Below are 19130 nucleotides of genomic sequence, written 5' to 3' on the forward strand. Positions count from 1 at the left end.
TTAGTCGATTATTTTAAACTTCTTCCATGAATTTTGCGGAATCTAGAAAAGTTTTCTCTCTGCATACCTGCTATTCTGAATAAATTCGCCTGTGACTTCATTGTCAAAAGTAGATATCTGTGAGACAGATTGTCTGTAACATTTTTCAAAACCAATGATTCCCTTAAGAACCTTTGGATTTAAAACGTCGCTTGGCTCTTCTGAGTCGAGAAACAAGAGGGACATTCTTCGAGGTAGAACAATAGCCATGTCTGTAGCGGAGTGCTGTTACCGATATTGCTCATGCTTTTTATAGAATGTCGTAATTAACACCTTTGAGGATGTCTTATTTTTTCCATCACAGAACTCGGCATTATTTGCAATCTCTTCAACTTCCAAAGAATTAGGGGCACTGGAGTCTGAAATATTCCAGAGATGAGCCATTCCTAGACAGCAAAGGTTTTATAATTGAATCACTGCATAAAATACTAAATCCTATACTCTTCTAATCATTTATGATTTTTAAGATATGTTATATGTCATTTACCTATTCAAAAATTATTTCAAAATTATATTTGTATCTTTTAATGTATTTAAACTTCATACTAGCAAGACCTCAATCCTCATAATATTATATACACTGCTCTCAGTTTGATTATGATGTTGACTTAAAATTACTTATAATATTAAAAGAAAAATATTTGTGTCATTGCAGTGAGATATTTTTTTTAAGTTCAATTTTCGTTTTTGGACTCCAAAACATAGAAAAAAGCAATTTTAAAATATATGAGGGAAACAAGCTCTTAGTTCTCTAAGTTGATCCAGAGACCAAGCAAGGCTATGATGTTTGACCTCAGAATGACGAGAGTCGAACCTTGCCATTGCTGAACCATCTGATGGTGATGATAATCTGGCTACATCATCATCAGTATCACAGCTTGCCATCGCCTTGGGCCTTGAATGGTTAAGGTTGCTTATAGGCTTTGGATTCTGGTTCTTTGTTCATGACACTTTCCATTGGCAGAGTGTTGATGTACAACTCTGTTCTCCTTGCAAAGGTTCTTTTGTAGTGAATTGCATATTGCATATGGTGAAGAGCAGCCTCCCAATATGACTGCATGCTTGAGCTAATCTGTATATGTAATTTACAGAAAATATGAACACATATATAACAAATTATTATCATTAACATTATTAAAATAATATAAAATGACAAAATTTAGATTTTATGTTATTTTGAAGATAAGAACTGTCTAATACTTACCCTATGGGGCATTGACAGTAAGCAAAGTCCACACTGTTCGATCCATCACCATTACTTATGCACAAGAAACCTGGTACCGCTGTTTTTTCATTGATACTATGCAAAATCCTCTAGTTTACACTGTAGATTCGTCAATCTGAAATTTTAGTAAAAATTTTATTTTAATCATATTGTCATTTTTAATGACATCAAGATTTCTGAATGTTTATTGTTCTTTATTTCCAATTCCTGCTTTATGTTCAAATTCATAATATTGATAGGAAATTGCACATGAAAAATGTCAGAACCGCAGGCCTAAAGAAGCTTCTGATATATTGATGGTTTATTTTTTTTACCATTATATATCTATAAACATTTATATGTAATTAAATGTCTGTATTTGAATTTCTTAATAATAAAGACTGGATTTGCATAATTTTATTAACTTACTTGTGCAATGTACATATTCTGGACATCTCTGGCATCAAAATGCTTCACGGATTTGTCTAAACCCTTGAAGTTTTGGATGCTTTGATCCCCTTGCCTTCGCCTTGTTATCATAAATTCATACACCATAGAGAATGATATGGTGGGAGATTTGAGATTGTTATTGACTGACAATGGACTGCATTAAAAGGGGGTAAATTTTCCATAAACTGAACGTCAGTGGGATTAACGGATTATGGCAATTACACAACTGGGGTTATTAAAGCTGCTGGTGTTTGACTGGATAATATGTCACATATAAGGTCATCCTTCTTTCTTTTCTTTGAATTGATCCCCAGATCAGCTGCTATGCTACGCAATACATTTACGTTTGTTTTCTTCAAGTTTTCGTGGGTGTCGCCATACTGTTGTAACTCGTTGCCAATGTAAACAAGGTAACGATAAACAGAAAATGTTTGTAACTCGTATATGAATAGAAATAAATAGAATAAAACACACTTCAAACCAATTTTATTCAGTTTATAAGTAAATATCAATTTAGAAAAAATATATATACGACGATGTTCCTAAAACACTTTTGACGAAAATGAAGAGAAAAATGTTGCACAGAACGACTCGTGTTTTATCCACTTGGAAGTACTTCTGCGCATGTCTGCATATATTATTAAAAAGATCTATATACTGTTGTATAGTATTCCTGAAGTTTCTCCTTAACTGCTGAAAATATTTTATTGATGAGTAAAGAAAGAGGCTTGGTAGAATATTTACTGGAACCCGGTATGTGTTTTTGTTTGTAGAGATTTTTTTTTGAGTTTTGGAATCCAGTATAGGTAGGGTAATTCAAAATCATCTTGATAGTTGGGAATCTTAAAAATATTGATAACTGATGACCTCTTCAAGTTATATCCATATACAAGTAAACAATTTCAGTTACATCATATACACAATTTAACCGATCACGGTAGCCTAGTATCAGGGCATTTTTCTTAGCTAAGCGCCCGGCACTAGAAGTGAAATCACATGTCCTTCAGAAAAGACCTTGCAAACCGAGGTCCCGTGTCACGGTACGCGTTGACACAATTAAGAACCCTCACTGCTCTATTGCCCTGAGTGCCGAGTAAAGGTCCTTCACCGGTATACGGTGACGTCTCTTTATGATTGAAAAATTCTCGAATGGGACGTTAAAAACAAACAATCAATCAATCTAATACACAATTTCATCAAATCATTATCTTTTAATTGCAATGACACCATATATTCCTTGATTTGTTTTACATTTGAAAGGAATAAAGCGTTGTTAATAACGAGGTATAATTTTTATTGCTTCCTCAATTAAAAAAAATAGGAAATTACGCTTACTTTGTAAAACTCATTCTGATTTTACACACAGGTACTCTGAAGTTGATATTAGAAAGATACTTAACTTCCTCATCGACAATATCTATCTTTGGGTAAAGTTAGGTCTTTCAAAATCCGTTAGATTTCCCGTGACCTTCTAATTGTGTCACTTTCTTAGCAGACCTGTTTAAAGATATACATGCTATAACTTGCGTCAGTTAAAAATAAAGTTGGAAATTTATTTATTTTGTTTTACCAAATAAAGTTACGAAAATATGGTATATTACACAATTGAAAATGAACGCGTTATAAAGTTCTCAATTTATAATTATTCCTTTTCTTGCCAGAAAAGTAATGCCTCTGTCCATCACATGAAACAGTCGCTATTTTTAGATTGATAAACAAAAATGGCGTCAAGAAAACGAGGTAAGGCGTTTTGTATACAAAATAACTTTTGACATGGATGGCAAAAGTCTAACCTTAAAGATACTAATCTTTTAAAGCAGTTTTAACCATCTACTCTGTAATGACAGATATTATTCTTTTATTCATAATCATAATCAAAATGCAACGTGTCTCGACGTCTATGATTTCCCGCGGACATGCGTGTATATATACTGTTAACGCATTTTCTTCATCAATATTCATGAAAAGGCTGAATTCTTAATTCCACATCTTGCTTAATTGTTTTGTAATTACAACGACTTATTTGGTAAAACTTTGTGGAAAGTTTTATTTTTTCATTAGACATCATGTTTCTCAAATCATTTAATCATTTTGGTTCACATAAAAAATCGACGTTTGACAATTAATATTGTTCTGTGTTTAAGCGATTGAAAATTTCTCAAGTAGTCACTTTTATTCTCACATTTGTGTTTGTTCACAAATACGTATTGTGAATGCTTTTGATAAATCTATCAAAAAGTCTTTTTTCACACCTAAATCCCTGTTTGCAGTACACATGGTATCAATTAAGTTTAACCTACTGCTTTTATTTTCACTATTTTGTCTACGTTGGATGTTCACTTACCAATCACTTTTTTGCACCTAACTTTAAAAGATCTGACACATATATCATTGAACATTATATATATATATATATATATATGTATGTATATATATATATATATATATATATATATATATATATATATATATATATATATATATATATATATATATATATAGATTGATAGATAGATAGATAGATATATAGATATATGAAACATCACAGTGTCCCGTAATCAATATGAAAATAGAATAAAAAAAATAAATTCTGGTTATAATGCGGTATTTGATTGGATAAAAAAATCACTTTATATCGTATAAATTGGGTTGCCTACGTCACAATGACTTGCGTCAAAAACGTATCGATCCGCCTGACGTTACATTTGAATTTTGTACAATTTGAAGTCAAGGGCAATCATCTTTTTTCTTACACTAAATGAATGAAAATTGAATTATAAGGAATGAAATTAATAGCTACCCAATTTATACCGTATAAAGTGCGTTGGAACAGTTTACACTTTTTTTATAAACCGCTTCCAAACCCACTTCATACCGTATAAATTGGGTAGCTATTAAATTCATTCCTTAAATAACGTTACCTGGTGGTAACGGCAACAACAATGCAATGACGTCACATTACTCATAGAGGAAACTAATAAATAAGTCAAAGGAAAATAACAATTTACTTGCATATAAATGTTTAAGTTATACATTAAATATGACAATGTCTATAGTGAACTATTTAATGAATATTTTAACAGTTTGATAAAGTATTTCTCCTTTTCTCCTCTTTGTACTACATTGTCTGCATAAAGTTGGTAAAACTGAAAAACTGAAAATTGTCCCCGGCCACAAATATCAAGATGTCCACTTAGATTTATCTTTCTGTATTCAGGCTGGTTTGTGTGGTTTGTGTATTCGGACACGTGCGTGGGTATATTAAGGCTACACCCAGATATCCTACTTGCCTATACAATATGACGTCATAGTAAGCTGTATGACGTGAACTTTAGAGATAATGATTTCTTAATTTCTACATTTAAAGTTTAACTTCAGGTCCAAGAAAAGAATGGAATCAATCAAAAACATAATATAAACTAAATCTTGTCGTTTTGGGGTGGTATAAATAGCTAGGTATTTATCACAAGGGTTAAATATCAAATCCATGATGTCACAAGTATTGAGCAAATATTTGCCGAGTGAAAATTAAAGGTGAGGAGAATTCTTGAAAACAAATATAGGAAATGGGAATTTTAAAGCATAATCCGTGAATGTCATGTGTGATTAATTAGGAATTGAAGATAAGAGTCAGGTACGCTGATTTATTTATAAACTTTGTTATTGGCTTACATTATTCCATTTTTAGATATCCTAATAACGAAACATAAATTTTCACTTACCCAGATACCCATCAATAATTCCATTTTAGTTCCTGCCATCCAAGCCATACAAAACGCTCTATCCTTTATAACTTAGCAAGAAGAATCTGTATTATAATTAGCGACAAAGAAATAAGAGATGAACGTCTAAGTGAATTTAAAAAAAATACCTTCTTGAACAGTGTTTTCCTATGGGAATTATTGAAGACGGAATAAAAAAGGCAGTAGAACTTGACAGGAAAAACCTTATTAATCCTTCAAAAAAACAAAACCTCAGATTTAAAAATATAACCTCTTTTCACTACACACATTCGAGGAACAGAAATATTACTTCAACCGTGCGTCACCTTAACAACGTTCTACAAACCGATGAGGAAATCCTTTGAATGAAGAAATTATGGGAAAAAATGTGTATAAAAGCTTAAAATGTTTTGTTTCCTTGGATACATACCCTTGTATCTAGATTCCCAAATCTTTAATGATTGAAAGTTTTCAACAATAAAGCTGATTTTCACTTTTATCTACCAAACAATCTACAAGCTGCAAGAAGCTACCATATAGAGTTTAATATTGCAAATGAGTTAAGAAAATTGAACATTTTCCTCGTTGCTAACCATACAAACAGTGTTATTTTCTTCCTCAAAATTTATCGATATATAGTATTCAACTGACGTTTTATCACATAAGTACAATTTAAGGGGCACAAATAAAATATTTCTTGATGAAAAGGTAACTAAATTCCTAAAGTAGCAAAAGAAAAAATCATTTTAACCGATTGTACAATGTTTCACTGTGTACACTGCAAAGTATAGCAATTAATCCTAATTTTTCAAATTCTATTTGTGTTACAAGGTCCTAAAGATGTATACTTGCCAGTCTTGAATTTCCATGTTTTTCCTACGGTAACAACATTAACATAAACTCAGCAACATATTTTATATGGCTATATTGTGTTACCATGGCAACCATGAAAGTTATTTTTAGAGTAATATTGCCAATTCCTTATTATAAAATATCAATTTTTTTTTTTTTTTTTTTTTTTTTTTTTTTTTTTTTGATTGAGTTTGATCATGCAACACCTGTAACTAGTGAATATTGAGCGTTTTTTTTTTTTTAGCATTTTCGGCATATAACATGTATTCAAAATGTACCCATGGTTACCACTTATTTAGAGATATATCGTAAAAAGTTTTTTAGGGCATAAGTGTTTGCCAGAATGGATTGTTTGATTTTTGTGTCTTTATTAAGGCTCAATAAAGCGCAAAGTAGCTGAAAATATAAATTTTGCTAGCTCTTGCCATGGCAAGCAAGACATATAGCAACCAAATTTTATTTTATATATTTTGTTTCTGGTGTCAAGTTTTAATAACTGTCAAAGATTCAAAGATGACTGTGTATGGTAAGAAGGTTTAAGTGGTTACAGACAATAACCTTGAAAGTTATTAAAATTGAAAAGTCAAAGTTTATAGGTTTACAGAGAAATACACAAACACAAAAGTCAAAGTTTATAGGTTCACATAGAAATACAGACATTTTCTTGATTCATTAATTTCTGTGAGATGAGTTTCCGTTATTCCCAGTTGTTGAATGTCAGTGGACTTATAAAAATCAAATATACGTTTATGAATACCGATTTGTATGAAGAACGCGCTTGTGAAACAAATTTTTTACACTTCTGTATTCGTACTGGGACTTTAAATCAGACATTGGGTTTTGGCTTTCACTTTCTCAAAGTAAACCGTTCATTTTCTTATCAATTATTTTTATTTTAAGAAATATAAGATTGAAAATTGGACAGCAATCACAATGAAGGATATTCTGTAATTTTTAGTGATTTAAATAATTTACAATTTTGCGAGGTTAGATAGAATTTGGCTTATGTAAAAAGTTAAAATATTAAAAGTAATCAATCTGATAAATCCAGTCAACAAAACGAATCATCAGCAGAGAAAAAACACGGACCCTTTGAAACGCCATAAATAGGATCAGGTGCCCAGTAGGAGTAGGTATCCTCATCGGTCTGTCACACCGCCGTTGAGCCCTACGTATAAACAGGTAGACGGGGTACTCGGAAGTAAAATTTAGTATAAAAGCAGTGACATAAATACGACGAAACGAGGGTATGTCTTTACAAACAGGGTTATTATAACGAACTTGGAGCTGACTTTAAACGATGTTGTTGAAATCCTCGTAACATTAACTTTTATATCAGGAGCTTGCCTTGGTTTAAAAATTGATTGTGTTCAGAGCATGCTCTTACATATTAAATAAGTTTGAAGACATAGCTAAAGACACCATATGCAAGTGATGTTAGAATATTGCTTCATAAATAGTTGACGATGGAAAAGCTCACTATCCCGTTTGTCATACATTTCAGTCATTAATTGGCCATTAACGTCAGTAAAACACACAAATGAATAAAAGTAACTATTGTTTATAGTGAACTGTTGCTGATTGGTAAACGTCATTGATATATCTAACTGTTGAGTTATTTGAGTCTAGTTTTTAAAGCAAATAAAGACAAATTGCACATGTTTTTAACAACCTTTATCCGTATTGATATGACAGACGATTGTGTTGACCTTCGTTTTGTAACAATATATATCCTATATATGATGTACATTTTGCTATATGTTAAATGTGTCAGGCGATATATACATTCTACTTTCTTTTCCACTCAATCATTTGTTTCAAAAAAAATTATAAAAGATGTTCTACACATTCTTCATTTGTTGCACAGAATGTGGTCTTTATTACTGAAACATGTGAAAAGTCTTTAAGAAAAAAAGCTCACATTTATCACCAGATACTCGGTTACTTTTCGTGGATTGCTAGAATTTATATAAGTTCTTCGGGGCGAATTTCGTGTAATCACCTATATCTACAAAAGGAAAAATGACTCTGAACTCCTGTCTATTTATTCGTGGAGGATGTTAATTCTTGGCTGAGAGGTTCCCACGAAATCAACAAATATTGAGCCACCACGAAATTTAATGATTTCACAGTATTTTCTACACTAAGGGCGATGGAACAGTCACTACATATGTTTAAGTCTTAGGTCTGACGCAGCACAGCGAACGAGAATCAAACCCGGGCCTCCCGATCAGAATGTCATATGATACCACATTTATAACAATCGCTGTAAAGAAACTTATAAATGATGACCGTCAAGCGAAAACCACCCTTAAGTCAAAAAGAAGATGGGTGAACAAGGCGGGCGAAGTGCCTATAGTGCGACAAATATGAAGTGAAAAATAAAATCTCAATTATATAAAAATTTTCTTTGATATTTCATCCAACATTAAAGTATATTTTATGCTTAATCTCTACAATTTACAAAAATCTCACAAAGACTGAAATTATTTGCCTACGAAATAGCATACACACACTTAAGAGGACAAAAAGGATCATTTTCTCACACTTTAACAAAATTTTTCGATATGAGTGGGTCTTCGCTCCATTTTTTTAAAAGTTGATCCTAAAAGTGTGCATAAAAATATACATTTTATGGTTTACAAAAACATGGAGCAAAGACCCACTATACCTTAAAAGTACACTTTTATGACAAAGCATTCGCATCTTTCCGAGAAATACTTGAAGTCCATTAAATCAAGGGTCATATCACAAATATGATTTAAATGCCACAGTTCGTCAGGAGCTGCGTGGCGTAGTGGTTAGCGTGTTAGTCTCCAAACAATATGATACTCCGGATTTTTATTGATAGGGGGTTCGAATCCCACGAATACCATTTTATTTTTTTAATAAAAGAATAATTTTTTCCGAGATCTTTTTTCTCAGAAAAGTTTTGTTAATCATAATTTCATAAATTCCAATAATGAGAACTTTATTTTAAATACTTAATTCACAAATTGAATATGATTTTATTAATATCTGAAGCTATAGGCATTCTGCACGCCTTGTTCACCCATCTTCTTTTACATTTTTAGATGTTAAGTGATACTGATAGTCAATTTTCTCCTCTTTAAAAGTATAGATAACATATCATTGTTTACAAACTAAAAACAAGCCAAGAAATTTAAATAAAAAATGAATTGTGTGTAATGACTCTATGTTTTATCGGAAAACGTCATTTATTTTCTTCTCACACTTCCATGGTTGTGTTGTAAAAACTGCACAAGAAAAATCACCTCGGACTACAGATGTCATTACATATGTGTGGTTTTTTTTTTAAATTACTTCGGTATTGTGGCTTTTTATGAAGGATAATTTTAGTATTTCAGAAAAAAAATAAGGTTTATATCTCCCCGGCCCCAAAGAAAGAGAAGAGACTCCAGACGCGAGATACGTTTTGTTCGCTTTTTATTATTATTATTATTTTTTTTTTTTTTTTTTTTCCTTTTTATACCTAATTTTCTGAAGAAAAAAAAATTTTAAAAAAAAGTCACTTTATTGTGCCTTTTATGATCTATAACTGTAAAATCTCGGCGGAAAACCCAGGTCCATCTAATACTAAAGGCTTTTTTGCCAGCCCAACCCCCACCCCCACCCCACCCCACCCCACCCCGAAAAAAGGTTACACAGTTCAGATGACATTATTTGTATGTTTTCGTTCCAGAAGTTTTATTGCGCTATTTTATTATCGATAATTAAACAATTTCAGAGGAAACTCAGATTTTATAACAATCGACCCCCACCTTTCCCCATTTTTTCCAAATGATAACTATTATAGTCCGGAATTTATTCTTTTTGGAGCAGTTTGGAAGAGCAGATTCGATCGCATCTTTTTATTGTCCTCGCACAAATGGCTCGAAGAACTTTATAAAGAAATCATACTCTCTAGCTACCACCACACTTATCACAGGAAGCGGATAAACAAGACTTGCTTAAGAAACACTGCATTTATAACGTAAATAATACATATCGCTAATTTAAATTATATAATATTAAATTACATTATTTTATTTTATGTATTATATTAAATCATATAAGTTTAAGTCATTTATCATTTTTGCACTGAACTCGGTTTTCCCTCAAACGGAAGGACCCCCCCCCCTTTCTTCCTTATCTGCTGAAAATTTGACCTCCTTAGACATGGCGCTTTTCCTTACAGTGGAAAGCAAGCTCACAGAGCGATCAACTTCACGTCGTCTTTATAATTTCCTTATTAAAGCAATCCCAACATCCTCCAAATTTTATCATGGTACAGGACTTGCATATGAAGGAAAGTTAAAACTGTTAATCATTATATCATCCATGATAAATAAGTATCGATTCTTAGGAATAGAAGGATTAATTATTTGAAAATATTTGACAATGTGTTTATACCTGCTTAATTATACATGTAGATGATAATTTTGCGCAAGTTAAGACATAATTAAAACCTGACCTATTTGTTTCATCTATGCAGATGATAGTGCAATACCAGAAGTGAATTTGAATTTGCAGTGTGGTTGGGTGGGGTTGGGGTCCAAATTTTTTTTGATGAATATATAATTATCAGGATGAAGATTTCCGCAAAAGACAAAGTTGTTCAAACGTATAATTTAGAAAGCAGTCTTTGGGAGGAATTTCTGCTACTTTCTCTATAAAGCATGCATTTCTCGCACCCTACTCCCGGTGTGACTTTTTTTATATATATTTAAAAGTATTAAATGACATCTGAAGCATTGTCACAAATGCACTTTTAGCTAACACTCGATTTTGCCTAATCTAAGGAATTTTCAGTGAATTACATAAATTAAAACCACGGCCAAAATGTACGATCCTCTCATATTCTGGAGAGAGCTATATGCGGACAGTGGCATGAGACTATGCGTGCAATAATGGAGCATTGAAACAATCCCTTTCGCCCCTGCACTGTTTTCCCCTGGAGTCAAATCTTTGTCTATTAAGAAATTCTGCTTCGAATATCTATATATGAATTAATAAATACAAAAGCTAAACATAAAAATTTTGTGTGAGTAATTTTATTACTTTAAGAGAGAGAGAGAGAGGGAGAGTTACGTGTACTGAGTACCATACGTGACCATATGACTGAATCAACTTTGCACTGCAAAATACAGTAGGTCAACTTAGCATACGCGAACTGAAAGAGCATAAGAATAGTCCAGTGGATAATGAACCTGTCGTAAATCTGTAGATAGAGCTGAAGCGCATGGTACAGTCTTGAATGTTGTATCCAACTGCATGTCTACTTCCTACTGGCTGAGGGAGACCATACTTTTCGGCACAATTCAGAATAAACTTCATTGTAATGTGGTTTCAAGTTAGAAGTAGGAAAATAATCCGAAAGCACACAAACTAACTCCTGAGAAGTTACTTATAAAATTGTACAATTGTGGTTTGATCTGTCGATTATATGACACGATAAAATAGCTTAGAGTTTTTAACCACATGGTAAATGTTACATCAAATTTAAGTGTAATTTGAATCAACAGCATTTAATAAAATCTATTATATTTCTACGACCTCATCAAAGGTATAGTTGTTTTTTCCCTACCCTAATCTATAAACATATTATTATCTTAATAAATTTAGGAGGCAAAAAAATTTAGTGTCTAAATAAAAAATTTGATTTCAATTTCATCAGAATTTATTATCTTCTTAAAAAGAGGTTGTATTTGTCTTAAATGGATTCATAATTCATAATGTTGTAGTATTTTTCATTTTCAGAGTATGAACTGAGTAAAAGCTTGTAAAAATTCATGTTGTTTAAATCTCTACTTTGTAACAACTATTTTATAGAATGAAAAATCAGCAGTCTAAATACCCCCTCTAAATATTGATATATACATGCAAATTAGATACACGCAGATACCGAAAAATCTTTGGAGGAAGTAATGAGTACTGAACGCTGTACTGTTGCCAAGTACCAATAAACAATTATAATGCAGGTTACGTCCCTTCATTACATGTTAACATTCATTTTGATTATTTCAGGCACGTAGGAAGTAATTTCAGTGTGTGTGTGTGTGTGTGTGGGGGGGGGGGGGTCTTGACAAGCAAAACAAAACAAACTGTTTTCTAATGCATAGTATATACTCGCAAAATTATACTGAAGGGGCACAACTGGATTAATATAGCTTTGTTTTCTGAAGTAAATTACATACATATAATACTGATAAATTATATTCTGGTGCCCCCTCCCGATTCCTACAGGCTTGTATTTAATTTTTTTTTTTTTACATAATGCTGTATAGTATGCAAATGAAATTCCACACTTTTGTAGGAAAATCCAAAACCTTAGCTTCACTTTTTTACTCGGTTGTACAACAGTGTCTATAGAGCATATATTTAAACTTTTTAATCTGTCATCAACAAATGGTAAGAGAAATATTAACAATATTACTAATTAATGTTGAATATGAGTATGATCTTTTTTGTTACTGCCCAAGTCTCAAGATAATATGCGATTTCTTCCCATATATATGCTTTTGAAGAAAAAAAAGTCTTTGAAATTGAAAATATGAATAATGGTGTGGATCGAACATTATTTTGCTACTTCGTAAAATTTTCATCGTCAATTTGCTATGTATCGTAAAAAAAGATTTACCTTTTTTTTCAAAAATACCAAACAGTAGGCTTTAATAATTACACGCAAGACTATTTTGTCTAGCATAGGCATCTACTTTATAAAGAAAGACTTTAATCAATAATGAGTCTTCGTGAACACTGCATGCACATGATGTGTAAAATACGGCAAACATTTATGACGTCAACTTTAGCGCTCGTCTTCTCGATAACGTCACAATGCACATAAGGGTGGTATTCGCTTGACGGTCATCAAATGTAAATGCTTTTTTAAATTTGCGTGAGAATAAAACACGTGTTTTTTCTTTTTTCATTTAAATTCTGTTTAACTAATCAAATCCAAGATTCGATGACAAATTTAATTGCAGATGGAATTAAAACCTGGTATGTTTGAAATCAATTTTATTCACTGGCAACAACATTATTCTTAAAATGAGAGATATACATATATACTTCTTTTGTTTATCAAGTAAATGTTTAAAAAAGGAACCAAAAGCAAAAATGTTTACAATAAATACTTCTTCTACACTAAATCTCATTTAAAAAAAAAATGAGGAGCTCAACCATAAATGTTTGCAAATGACAATGAATACACATAGTAAATGTTCTGTACTTATTCACATTATTATATCATTCCAATTATATAAGAAGCTTTAAAGTGACAAAAATATTTTCAATGCATAAAAAACAAAAATGGTAAAAGGATTTGTTTATGTAGAAAATAAAGCATTTGATCACAACAAAGTCCGTAACTATTCTAATTAGCATTTTTTTTTTAAAGTTAAAGATCACATTCAGGTTCTACAATCCTTGGTTTTAGTTGTATCTTCGTTCAGGACAAGAAAATCTGCTATTTAGTCGATTATTTTAAACTTCTTCCATGAATTTTGCGGAATCTAGAAAAGTTTTCTCTCTGCATACCTGCTACTCTGAATAAATTCGCCTGTGACTTCATTGTCAAAAGTAGATATCTGTGAGACAGATTGTCTGTAACATTTTTCAAAACCAATGATTCCCTTAAGAACCTTTGGATTTAAAACGTCGCTTGGCTCTTCTGAGTCGAGAAACAAGAGGGACATTCTTCGAGGTAGAACAATAGCCATGTCTGTAGCGGAGTGCTGTTACCGATATTGCTCATGCTTTTTATAGAATGTCGTAATTAACACCTTTTACATGTAGGATGTATTTTTTCCATCACAGAACTCGGCATTATTTGCAATCTCTAAAAAATCATTTTTAATTGCAATAAGAGAGTTAATTTTAATGCTAATCGGCTCTAATATATTCATGAAGCTTACAATATTTAGGCAATTACACTTAATCCAGATGCTGTCTCTTTAACAAAGGAAAAAGAATAATTTCTGGCTAAAGAAGAAGGTACAGTTTTAGCTTGATTGTGCCCTAAAAATTTAATGTTTTCAGAAAGTTTTAAAACTGGCTTAAATATTTTATTTAAGTATATGACTGTAATAAATCAGGAAAGAATATGGCATGAAGGAGTACCATTCTGGAAATACGACGTCATTAATTTGATGCATTTCTCTATTTTAAACAGAGAAAGCCTCAAAATGACCAAAATGGTTATTTTCCGTAAGAAAATAGTGTCCACTTTAATTTTCGGATATGTTGTGTAAAATTCTTTGAAAAATCACATATCTCAAAATCTTTGTGGGTGATGCCTATGGACAATATTATCTGAAAGAAAATTCCGTTGAAAATTGGTGTCTTCTGCAACTTTTTAAGAAAATACGGAAAATTCACAAATTCATGAAGTCACAATTAGCATTTAGAAGGTCATGTGAGAAAAATGATTTGTGTGATCTTTCTGTATGGAATTTCAATGATTCAGAAAGTATGAGTTTTAATTTATTACATCACGGAAAACACAGGGCAAGATTTGTATTGAAACCGTACCTTGTTCTTTGTTAGAGAATAAATAAGTAAAAGTTACATTATAAACACTAACCACACACCTACATCTTTTAATTTATTATGTTTTTAAATGCAAAAGAGGGATGGATATCGAAAAGTGATCGATAATTTTAAGTCACACGCAGAGAAGTGTGCATTCAGTCACACGCACAATAGTGTGCATTATTAGTGTTTACTTGAGATGCCAGGAAAAGAACAGTAATGTTATATATATATATATATATATATATATATATATATATATATATATATATATATATATATATATATATATATATATATATATATATACGAGGGGTGATCAAAAAGTTCGTGAATTATCTCTTTATGACAAAAATTGGTTGACTCAGTCATACTCGAGCAACGAACGGCTGTAAAGTTTACCGTATATCTTGGAAATTCCTTTGCAGTAAAGGATAATTTGTACAAAGTTTATGAAGTCAAAAGACTTACCAGAAGTTTAATCATTAATTGGATTGATTGTTTTAGTGAAAGCAGGGAGATGGTTAAAAATGATTTTTGTTCTTTTGCCCAGCGAAAGCAAGCTGGGGAAAAGATGTGCACTTAGTTGAGCAATTTGTCATATGAAAGATCGCCAAGTTACAATTAGAAAAATAGTTGAATATCTTAACAATAATATAATTATTAAATCCCTTAAATTAAAGGATAATTTGTACAAAGTTTATGAAGTCAAAAGACTTACCAGAAGTTTAATCATTAATTGGATTGATTGTTTTAGTGAAAGCAGGGAGATGGTTAAAAATGATTTTTGTTCTTTTGCCCAGCGAAAGCAAGCTGGGGAAAAGATGTGCACTTAGTTGAGCAATTTGTCATATGAAAGATCGCCAAGTTACAATTAGAAAAATAGTTGAATATCTTAACAATAATATAATTATTAAATCCCTAAAATATCGTTTACTTTAAACTTTAAACATATGAGATATGATTAAAAAAAAGTTCGTTCCTACTTTATCCATATTGAATAAACGACGTTCTCGAGACAGAGGACTCGGGTTTCATGATCACCATGCTAATTCTATTGCCGAGAATTGGCCATTTCTAACAGATGGATTGTTCTTGTTATAAAAAAAACAACATGCATGGTAAGTAATTTAAGACTCGGAAAAATCTTTTAGTTTCTGTGAACAGAAAGCCACGGAGCATGTCACGTGACTGCCTGGATCACGTGATTCGTGCATGGGCAGAGAAATGGCAGATGTGCATTATAATCGAAGAGGACTTCTTTAAAATATAATGAGCACTGAGACCTCATTTTATATCTTTTAAGGAATTAATTCAATTAATTCGCGAACTTTTTGATCACCCCTCGTATATATATAGTGAAATATTTTATTTGAAGTACAAAAAATTATGCAGTACCTAAACTTTAATAATTATGTTTCATATTTTAAAATGTCAAAAAATGCACACAAAAAGGCATAAAACAGGGCATTTTATTCAAATGTTAACATACTGTAAATGAACAACAAGTTTAGTTTTAATGTTTTATGGCTCATTACAAATTATGTTATTGTCACATTTAAACTAATATACAGGTATAGTTTCGTTAGTCTGTCCAAATGCCTGGAGGATAATTATTCCTGTCTTTGAAGTGTATAAACTTTATACTATAACTAAATTCAAAATCTACATTACAATATTTTTAAAAATACATATGAAAGGCAAATATTTGTCTAACTGGAATAACTATACATTGATGTTCAATTCCATCTTTGTATAAAAGATGTATATAAGAAATGTTACTACAATATGAAAATTTCACTTGACTTTCGTATAATATTATATGGCTTCTTCAACTAGGGCTAAAAAAATCGTACCCTGATGTTTTCGACCCCGTTGTCTTGAATTTCCTTTGACGGTGATAGAGGCGTGTGAAGGCATCGAATCCGTGCCCCTGATACCATCTAGGAGAATGACACTTTGGTCTGTTACTCTGATCACTTACCACTGTTCTTCTACAGGCTAATTAATGAGATTCTCAATGGAGGTCAGCAGATACTGTACATTTCTATACTTCTGGATTTTTTGCAGGTTGTTGTGTGCAGTAGTTTACACGATATCCACTGGTAAGTCAAATTGCCAAAAAACAGAGAATCATTTAATATGGTCATAACATTTGGCAATACAGCGGATAGAATATCTTTCGATTTAAAAGTACCATTGGTATCGGGTTGCTGTCATGTTTTTATTACTTTCTACAGACCTTGAAGGTAAGTGTCAACTTCAATTTCAGTCATAGCTCCAGACACGGTGTCCGTTGCGAATTGTACAGGATAATCTTCGAAGTCGTCCAACGCTTTAATCCTGCATCTGATCCATTCTTTATCCTTGGGCATGCAACGGTGGATATGTGTAAACGTCATCAATGTTGCGTTCTTTTTGAAGGATTGGTGCGTATGCTTGTAAATCATTGCCTTTTCAAGTTCCATGCAAAACATCAACTACTAGTTCGAAAGAAGTAGGATGTATTGTTCTTCCTTTCACCGGAATCAAATTCAGAACCTTTGTAAATTTAACTGATCTTTACGTATGTTTTCGAAGTTGTTCCTCTTTGGAGCGCTAGTTTTTCTGGTGCATGTTTTTCTTAAGACGCCTCCTTCAGTTTTAACGTTTGTAGTTTTCTTCTTTTCCTTTGTTTCCTGTTTTGATCCTTTCTTTGTCAAACTTTGAGGTCTATAATTAGCTACAGAATAAGGCATAAGTAATACCTTATCGCCCAGCTGAAAAGCATAAAAAGGCACTTTTCCTGTGAGTTCTGTTGGCGTAATGATTGATTCTTCTGAGTGGCAAGGATGAGTTCAAATTTACCACCGAATGTTTGAATTCGTGGATGGGGTTTTTAGATTTTTCAGCTGTGTTGAAAAGTGTGCTTGTATTTCGTGGTGTGATTTTTCTTATTGAGAACTTTTACTGTTGGAATCACTAAAGAAACTCTTCATCAATCGTTCGTATTCACAATAAAAGCATCCACTACAATTTCTCAGGTGGCGCTGGACTTTGTCTGAAAGGCGAATAACTAGGGACTGGACAGAACATCGACTTATCTGATCTTGCATTTGAATCTTGTGCATTATTATTTGGCATTTATTTGATTCATTCCTTGTTAAAGAAGGTTTGGTTAAAAAACGGGACGGGAAATATCGGGGTTTGGTGTCTTCTCAGCTCTGTTCTTTTTCGAAACCCCCCTTCTGATGTATGGTTTTAAGATGCGACATCTGGTAATTTTTTAATGATTTATACTCTGAAATCGTAAAAATGGTATCCAAGTAATTTCGCTCGGACAAAAGGTCTCTTACTCTTTCTGTAGATTGGATCGAATAAAATTGTAAACTTGCATCATCAGAACTTTCCTTTTTTGGGCTTAGTCCCAGGAGCTTCTCGTTTGCTGTGGGAAAGTTTTTATTTATTGATAAAGATTGTGGTCTAGATGAAGTTATCTTGCTCTCAAAGGAGTTACAATAGGTCTAGAGCTGGCATACTACTTACATTTAGAAGACCTTTGGTTTCCTTCATGGTATGGATACCTAATGATACCTCAATCAATGACACGGGCGTTTTTGATACAAGAGGTGTGGTCGTAATTTTCCCCGTCTTTTTGTACCTGTGTCTCATTAATTTACTTTTATCCTCTGACATTTCTGGTATTTCTACCGCTGGGTTTTCAAGTTTCGATTTTGTTGCTCTGATGAGTGCGTCATAATTTTTCTGAACGACAATTGAGGGACCACTATAGGGTATGGTGTACGCGTGTTTTTATATCTCCTTGTCAAAGATTTCTCGTTCTTCCGTAGAGATGTTTCTTTCTATGCGTCCTGATGATCATCCATAGCTTTTAGATCCACCTTTAAAGGAACAGAAGTTCTCTTTCCAGGAATGATTTTCTGGGGTGAAATTGCGTGTGTCAATCTTTTTTCTTTCTTTTCTTCATTCATAGTATCGTTCAAAATGTATTCTGCGTCAAGTTTCTCTTTCATATCCATTTCTTCTTTCATTTGAAGAAGTTCCCGAACAGTTAGAAGCCTTGACTTTTTTTATTATGAGAAAGGATGGTGGGGGCAACTTTGCACTTTTTAACTTGCATTATGTGTTGATCTAGAGGGGGATTTCAGCAAATTCGTTCGGGATTTTGTTTAGCTTAGTATTGAATTGAGCTCTGGCTTCTTTAAGAGGGGAAACTGATTCTTCTTCCGCTTTATTTGTTTTTCCCACTACTGCTAGTCTCTGAAGAGCATGTGTGTAGTCTTCTATTTCTAAATCACGTTTCGCATCTGAGAGTTTTATCAAGGAGAGAT

At 32.3% G+C, this 19130-nt stretch overlaps 1 pseudogene; it reads right to left on the minus strand.

Moving 5' to 3' along the window:
- Window positions 1–267: 267 nt before the first annotated feature.
- Window positions 268–18818, minus strand: LOC133193867 (uncharacterized; annotated as a pseudogene).
- Between the last annotated feature and the right edge of the window lie 312 nt (window positions 18819–19130).

The sequence above is a fragment of the Saccostrea echinata genome, unplaced genomic scaffold, assembly GCF_033153115.1.
Source record: "Saccostrea echinata isolate AGI-Se365-2 ecotype Australia unplaced genomic scaffold, CSIRO_AGI_Sech_v1 ptg000028l, whole genome shotgun sequence".
NCBI classification, from domain to species: Eukaryota; Metazoa; Mollusca; class Bivalvia; order Ostreida; family Ostreidae; genus Saccostrea; species Saccostrea echinata.